The 9,079-nt window shown below is 43.8% G+C and overlaps 1 pseudogene; it reads left to right on the forward strand.

Annotated features, from left to right (window-relative positions):
* Window positions 1-3,696: 3,696 nt before the first annotated feature.
* On the forward strand, window positions 3,697-6,371 carry LOC136465598 (mRNA-decapping enzyme subunit 2-like; annotated as a pseudogene).
* The last annotated feature ends 2,708 nt before the right edge of the window (window positions 6,372-9,079 follow it).

Here is a 9,079-nt window from a genome sequence, read left to right on the forward strand (position 1 = left end):
AGCCGGGGCGTTCGTCGCCGAGCTTCTGGTTCTTTGCGTTCGTGTGAATGTTCCTGGGCAGAGCCAATAAGCAAGACATCATGTTTGATTATTTTGATAACCTGCTCGGTACAGCATTACCACGGGTCTCTACCTTGGACCTTTCTTTCTTCCATAGAGCAGGGATCGACCTCTCAAGCTTGGACGACACCATTACTGAAGAGGAAGTGTGGAATACTATCAAGGATCTACCAGCTGATAGGGCACCAGGGCCTGACGGTTATACGGGCAGGTTCTATAAATCATGTTGGTCGATAATAAAGGCAGATTTCATGGCTGCTATCATCACATTACAGCAAGGGGATGCAAGAAGCTATGGCTGATCAATTCAGCATATCTCACATTGATTCCTAAAAAAGATGAAGCCCTCACTGCCAAGGATTTTTGACCAATTAGTCTTGTACACAGTTTTGCTAAATTGGTGACCAAGATTATGGCTAACCAGCTAGCTCCGTTCCTTGATTCTTTGGTAGCAGTCAATCAGAGTGCTTTTATTCGGGGTCGCTGCATACATGACAACTATATCCTAGTGCAGCAAACCATTAAATTGCTCCATAATCAGAAGATACCGAGTCTTTTCCTCAAGCTGGACATTTTAAAGGCGTTCGATTCAGTTTCTTGGTCTTTTCTTTTGGAAGTGCTTGCTCATTTGGGCTTTGGTTGGACCTGGCGTAATCTCATTTCTAATTTGCTATGCACAGCATCCACTCGAATCCTTGTAAACGGGCAACCCGGTGAGGAAATTAGACATCAGCATGGTTTGAGGCAAGGGAATCCTCTGTCTCCCATGTTGTTTATTTTGGTCATGGATGTGTTAAACAGTCTTTTTAGCAAAGCAGGGGAAATGGGGCTGCTGCAACCTCTATCTCGCCGTAACCCCAATCAGCGTATTTCACTCTATGCCGATGATGTAGCACTCTTCATCAAGCCTACCGAAGATGAGATGAACCTGACCATGGAAATTCTTGGTAAATTCGGAGAAGCTTCTGGGCTCCACACGAACCTGCAGAAAAGTTGTGTTATCCCGATCAGATGTGAGCAGCCGGTTGCAAACAATATCAACATGATCCTGCCTTGCACAGCAGCACAATTCCCATTCACTAGGGATTGCCAATATCTGATCAGAAGCTTCGAAAATCTGATCTTCTACCATGGATTGACAAAGTTGCAGACAAGCTGCCAGGATGGCAAGCGGCCCTCACGAACACAGCTGGACGTATCACTTGGGTATGTTTCGTCTTGTCAGCGATAACTATTTATTTGTTGATTGCTGTTAAGGCTCCGAAGTGGTTTATCAAGGCCGTGAACAAACTTCGGCGTGCGTACTTATGGTCAGGTCGCAAGCAAGTAAATGGTGGCAATTGTCTGGTTTCGTGTGAAAAAGTGCAGCGGCCGCTTGAGTATGGTGGGCTTAGTGGCGGATGCACGATGCGAGATAAGGGGGGGCTAAAACAATGGAGATGTTGATTTGTATAAAGATTTAATGGTGAAATCAAGCTTTTGTTACAGTGATTAGGCTTGAAATCAAGCCATTAAGGGGGGCTGGAGCCCCCCCAGCCCCCCCCTTTGGATCCGCCGCTGGGTGGGCTGGGAATTCTCAACCTTGAATATGTGAGCTGGGCGCTGCAAATAAGGTGGCTGTGGCTTGCAAAGACAGACAAGGAGAGACCTTGGTCAGGCCTAGAAGTGCCGGTCCACCAAAATGCAAAAGCTCTCTTTGCCATTGCTTTACATTCTCATGTTGGCAACGGAAATGACACATATTTTGGACAGATAGGTGGCTGTTTGGGTGCATTGAGGATCTTGCCCCAAATGTTTACACACTGGTACCTCAGAGATTTCACAACCGTACAGTTGCTGTTGCACTGCATGATTAGCAGTGGCCTAGCGACTTACAGGGAGGACTCTCGATGATTGGTCTCTTTGAGTACTTTCGGCTTTGAGACATCTAGAGCAAGTATAATAGCAGCATGTAAACCGACTAAATGCTGAGGTAGAGAAGAGAGGGGAGGAGAGATAGAAGAAGCGAGCTATAAGCTTACAGTCGGCTTGGGCACAAGAATCAAGAAAGTCTGTGAGAGAGACAAGTAGGCCATGTATTAACTGTAAAGAGCTAACTACTATATGAGTGGGCTGAGAGAAGACTGTAAGGAACCTTACAGCCAGCAAGCCGGCTGTATTATTAGCCTTGCTCTTAGGGGGTGTTTGGTTCTTTGTCGCTCCTAAAATTTATGTCACATCAAAGGTTTAGATACTAATAAAAAGCATTAAATATAGATTAATTATAAAATCAATTACATAGATGGAGGCTAATTTCTGAGACCATTTTTTTAAGCCTAACTAATCTGTCATTAGCATATGTTTACTGTAGCACCACGTTGTCAAATCATGGACTAATTAGGCTTAAAAGATTCGTCTCGTAAATTAATCGCAAGTTGTGCAATTAGTTTCGTAATTAGTCTATATTTAATACTCCATGCATGTGTTCAAATATTCGATGTGACAGGAATTTTAGGAGGTGGCTAAAGAACCAAACAAGCCCTTAGATATAAAGGCGCGCCGAATCGGCGGCCTCCCAGGGTGTTCACGTATGTTCTATTTAGTTGGTGCGTTAGATCGAAATTTCACGACTCAAATGAAGCGCGTCACAACCAGCCTTCCTTCGTGCATTCGACAGTGGACAGATGAAGCAAGTTGACGATTGTACACGACACACAAATGGACAGTGGCACGTAGCAGGGGACGGTGAATTCTCTAACATGCATGGCCGGTGCCTAATTAGCATGGTGGTCAGCACGCATGCGAGTACGCGTACATGCATGTTGCTGGGGCCTATCTGTTTGTGTGTGCAGTGCACTGCTGACACTTGCCACGGGTGAGTTTCCCCCCCTCCACCTCCTTCGTCCCTCTCTCTCTGCTCTCGACCTCCTCTCTCTTTGTCTCTCTCTCTCAACGCGGTGTGGCCCGGCTGCGCCTCTCCCTCTTCCTCTCCCTCTCCCTCTCCCTCTCCCTCTCCCTCTCTCCAGATCTGCGGCCGGTCGTCTCTTCGGCATCGGCAGCCACCCCTCCCCTACCCGCCTCCCCCTCCCCTACCCCTCCATCTCCCGACGGCGCGACCACTACCCCACGACGGCACAACCGTGTCCGTCCCACCGGACCACGCCACGTCTTCAGTTTCCAGCGAGGGGCTCGCGACCGGCGTGGAGGCGCTCAAGGACTCCATTCGGGGCCTCGACGTGGGCGTGGGTCGGCCTCGCGGAACATGGCCACCTCTGTTTCGAGCGCACGAAAGTCGACCACCCTCGTTCCGGTAGCCGTCTCCTTCCTCGCGTTCCTTTCATCCGTACGCCGCCGCCGCCCTACGCAAGGTGCCTAGGCCTTCTCCGACAAAGAGTGCCCACCAGGTATTCCCATCCTTCTTATTTTCCCTGTTTTCTGTGCGAAACCGAGTTCCCAAACTCACCTGAAGTTATTTGGCCATTTTATGCTTACTAACTTCTAACTAGACCCACCCCTGCTTGATGCCAAACAACCCTATCTCTTTATGATCCAAAAATTTGTCACAATCTAGCCTTTTGCAATCTACAAGCTGCTCACAATCAAAATCTTATCTTAAACAAACAGACGCTGATAGGGCGCGCTGGCCGGTGGATGACGATGGCGGGCGGCGGGGGGCTGAACCAGTCTTCATCGAGGGGGCAGCTGCCGGCCCTAAGAGCTGCTTGACGATCTCTGCAGGTATTTCCCTAACCCCCAAACCCCATCTCTCAAGTTCTTTTTGGATTTGCTTAGATCAATCTAGAGTAAATCAATCTGAGCTGAATCACCTCTGCAGCCGGTTCATTCTGAATGTGCCCAAGGAGGAGCTGGAGTCGTCCGAGCGGATCCTATTCCTACTGGAGCAGGCGCACTGGTTCTACGAGGACAACTCCGTCGAGCACAACCCCAACCTCAAGTCCCTCTCCTTCAAGGACTTCACCTCCCTCAGTAAGCTTACCTGTGCATGGATGCATAGGAGATTATGGTTGGATTGGTCGCTGACGCTAGTTCCGTTGCGTTGATACGGTGGATTGGATTGGTGGTGTGTGCAGTGTTCAAGAGCTACACTGCTCTCAGGCCCTACATCGCGCACCTAGATGATATCTACAAGGACTTCAACAACTACAAGTTCCATGTCCCCGTGTCCGGCGCCATCATCCTAGATGACACTTATGAGAGCTTAATTTACTGATTTTTTTGGCCCCAATCTATTGCATTTTAGGAGTTCCCTGATTGGGATTTGTGAATTAGGAGTCTCAATGTAGGTTGCACCAATAGCATTTTCCTTACATTTGAAATCGGTAGGCATACATTATCATCTGATTTATAGTTGGCCTTATATATTGAAGGAAAAACTGTGACTTCTGATGCTAGGATGTGGTGTTTTCACTGCAAATCTCCTATATATTTTCTTACACATACAATTTCACACGCTATTCTGCAATAAAATTATAAACATACATGAATTGTAGATTTTTTTCCTGACCCTTTGGAGCTTAATTTTGTTTGGGTGGGGGTGGGGTGGGGTTGTGTTGCTTCTCAAGGCCAATTAACCTCTTCCCCTTCTGTACAGTGCTTGCTTGTTAAGGGATGGAAGGCTGGGGCCAACTGGAGCTTTCCTTATGGAAAGAGGAATAAAGATGAGGAAGATCACACATGTGCCGTTAGAGAAGTAAACTTCTGCTTGTATCATCTTCCTACCTGTAGTTTAATTTCCTTTCTGAGTGCACCCTGCAATTTCTTTGAAGCATATTGTACTTGCAGCAATGAAATATATATTAGATACCATTCAGCACCATTTGCTGCTTTTATATGATAGTATTCCCTGCTTGGTTTGAGTTTACTAATTGCAATTTTCATATCGCTAGATCTTTGAATACTTTCATCTCTTCTTCGCGGTGAATGTCTGTTTGGTTAGACATGTATACATTTCATTTGCAGAGGGCATTCTTGTGGTCTGCAGGAGCAATCTTTGTCCTTTATGCTATCAGCAATATGTATCAATGTTCAAGATAACAAGTGAATCACCTATCTAGCATTTTTTCCACATGCAGGAAAAAACTTGATTAAAATATTTAGTTTGTTAAAGGCATTTCCTCTTGAATAGTAGAGTGGGTTTTCATACGATAAAGCCAATACTTTGCATGAGATACTCGAAGATCCGTGTTGCTAATATTTCATCCTTTCTCCAATCTGGAGCACTTCTAATGCTTATATTCGTTAGTTCCTCCTGTTTAGCATATAGTAGTTTTTTGCTAACTAACATCTACTTGAATAACAATGCAGGTCCTAGATGATGCCCTGTCGCCGGCCAGGCACCACCGTCTTGGAGTACGTCACCACCATCCTCACACTAAGAGGTTCATGTACCGTCCTTCTCGATCTCGATCTGTATTCGATCTCCACCTCCTTCTCGATCTCGATCTGATTGTTGCGTCTTTTCTAGATCTGATTTGGTTATGTCTTGTGATTACTTACGTGATTTCCATGCCAAAGAATCACTCCAGGCATCGACAACAACCCCTCCTCTACCAGGTTTGCCAGGCGGACCGGCGGTGGCAGACATCCAAACGACCAAACCAATTCTGTTTTTTAGAAAACATTGACCAGTGATGGTTCAGTTTGCTTCATGCCAAATTGACTTGGATTGTTGCATACTATTGCTCCATACTTATTTATGTATATGTACATGCCATCTTTATATGCACAAATATGTGCTATGTATTATCACCTAGTTATTTGTTCTTGTAAATGCTTCGATGCTCCATAATTTGAGTTTAGTCACTGAGTCCTCATAGTACTTGGGCTGTGAGTATGTGTATCACCTTCGATTCTGTTTTACATCTCAATAGCTGCCAGTAACATCATGCTTTGTTGTTCCTCTAGAGATTGTAGTGTTGAACTCTTGATGGCGCTATGCTGCACTTTGCAGTGTGAGCTTGACCCTGTTTTACCTTTAAAATTATAACTACCATGGACTCGCGGCCTTACGTAATGTCCCAAACCATTCTATCTAGCTCATTCTTGGAATTCCCTACAATTTGTGGCCTAAACAAGTTCAATTGAGCAGTCTAGTATACCGATTGATACTTGATTTTGTAGCCAAAGAATTTGATAAACATAGTTCTAATACATTTGACCATTTTTAGGTTGAAGACGAAGACGGTGAAGCTGAGGATGATGAAGTTGATGCGGATGCAGAAGACAAGGAGAACATCGAAAGCAAAGCAGGATCTTCCCTGCCAAGTAAGAGGAAAAGGGATAGCGAGGATGATGCCAATGGAGACAAGTAAAACGGTGAGGAAAATAGTATTTCCTGAACTTCGGAAGCGTTCCTGTGCACTGATTATTATTTGCATGCTTTCTGGTTCTTTTTTTCCTAGCACTTGTAATAGACTAGAGCATAGTGTTTTTAGGCAATTCCATTTCTGAAGTATCTCCTGGATTCTGGAAGTTGTCTGACTCTGAAACAATAAGTACTCTTGGATGTCCCCAGCATGTATACTCTCTTTGTTCGGTATGACTTCCTGATGCTACTAATCGAGATCCCAGTTCATATTATGATACTTGTGCTTCTAGAGGATGACCTTTTTATGCTTGTATGTAAACTATGTATATGTTTCATTGACTTCCTGGTGCGATATTTCCTACCTCAAGGTAGTGCACTCCGTCCCAAATTGTTTTGGACTCTTTGGTTGTCACCTGACACCTGACGTCTAGAATCCGAAGCATTCAAAGATGTGGACTGACTAAAGTGACTATGAAATGCTTCCATTAAAACTTGTTTGTAGGAGGTTGTTTCCATTAGAAATTATTCCGCTTGGGCTGGTTCCCTAATGAATATTCGATGCATTTTCGCTTGTGTTAACACTCAAAATTGTATTCATTTTAGGATGGATAGAGTACTTAGTGTTAACACTCAAAATTATCCGCGAATAAAGTTTTATAGCCGCTAAAAGCACAGTAAAGACCCGCTAAAAAAACACGGTAAAGATGAAGCAATAAATGGTGGTCTCCGGAGAATTTATACGGTGAGTGCAATAGACTAAACATGCAAAGTATATAACACAAGATGGCGAGTGCCTCCCTAAGCTATCCAGAAATTCACTCAGTAAATTTGAAAGCACTGGACATCTTCACCTACGCAAGGTGGGTCAAAAGCAGGTGGACACATTTAATGACTCCCCTCTATGCTACCATCACATAAAAACAAGTCGGGCAGGTGGACACATTTAATGCCTCTCCTCCTTACCATAAGATAAAAATAATTCACCGACTATGCAGGAACATTTGTGCTCACACATGCAGCCATGCATCTAAGAGACGGCTTGGGTTGCATGCACGTTGCTCTCGATGTGGTCGGTGGTTGGGGTTGGTCGCCATTAATACGGCCCCCTAGCCAGTGTAGGTTCAACTTCCTAGCCGTGCAGCGTCCCATCATCCCTTAGCACCTCCGTGTCCACCTCAACATGGCAAACATCAGGGCGATCGCTGCGGACTATGACCAAAGATCTGCTGCCTTCCTTGCACTGCTCGTGTGCCCTACACTACCAGTAGCACCATCGCATAAATAAGGAAATAAAGCTTCGAAACCTATTTTTAAACTAAAACTTGACAACAAATTCTTTTCAAGAAGTTAGGACGTTGCATGCGAAGTTATATCAGTAGCCCTATTACTATGGTTCTGTATCTAGGATAGATGGCACTCTGCTGACTTACTAGGCTTAATCAAGTTCTTTGCAGGTACACTGACCCCAAGTATAGTCCGATAGTATTGACTAGCTACAGAGAGAGTTTGGTGTGCCAAAAAACTAAGAGCGGTTGCCCTATATGTTGGCAACAGTAGAAGAACATATAGGACGTGCATTCATGCATATCCTGTTTGTGCATTGTAGTGCCCGTATTGCTTGCAGATACGCCATCCATAGGTGTCACGCGTGTCGTATGGTGCATGCCTAACTCGTTCCTATTCTGGAGGTAATGCTAAACTGTGGCTTTGTGCTTCGCGTCGCATGTGGTTCACACCTACCTAATATTTGGCTTTAATTTCTAACCCTACCTTGGTGAGTTAGTATTCTATATGGTGCATAACCCTGTATTGGATTGAATAAAAGTGTTGGCTTTGCTACAGCATTACTCTTTCTTTTCCTTTTAATGAAATGATACGCAGCTCTCATGCGTGTTCGAGAAAGAAATATATGCTCCACCGTATAAATTGGAAGCTATATAAATTTAAGTGTAAATTTGAAAGGTGTATAAGTTCTCTATGGTCCTAATTGAACATATAACTTTGCTCTATCCAAATGAGTTCATAATTTAGAACTTCTCACTGTCTGAGAAAGAGTACAGAAATAAGCATCACACAAACCATCGAATAATTAGTAGACTCAAGTGTGTTACCAAAACCTTTTGTTTTATATTTGTTTTATTTACTATTTAGCTTGGATAAAAATTGTTACAAAAAAGGTTAATACAAATAAGTGATAGGCATGACTAAGTTTGGGACGGCCAATAGGGCATCAATATAAGTATTTGTCACTTTTACAGGTGGAGCAGCATTCCAGGAATCTCAGAACTATCTTGTTACAAATTCAAGGAATTATGTATTGTGTAAATATTAGAGACACAAGCACAAAAAATATTAAAATAATTATTCTGAAACAATGATAAGATTGCATAGGATACACATATAGGCTAACAAGTATTATTGGGGGCAGCGAGACTGGAAAACTACCTTCTAGATGAAAAGTGGCCTTCTGAAGAAGGAAAACCGTCACCTGTAATGATCTTTTGAGATGTTTTCTTTTCCTTATTCCCATTACCATCAAAGTATGGGAGGACACGGTGGTAGCAGGCATATAACCATACAAATGCATTATTGCTGCCATATATATGGTCTAAGTACTACCACGTGAAATAGTTCCACATAGACTAATACCCCACGACAGAGTCAGTAAAAATAATATTGCATATTACAGCCACCATAGTATCCCTCATAAAT

This window comes from Miscanthus floridulus, chromosome 7 (genome assembly GCF_019320115.1).
Source record: "Miscanthus floridulus cultivar M001 chromosome 7, ASM1932011v1, whole genome shotgun sequence".
Classification (NCBI taxonomy): domain Eukaryota; kingdom Viridiplantae; phylum Streptophyta; class Magnoliopsida; order Poales; family Poaceae; genus Miscanthus; species Miscanthus floridulus.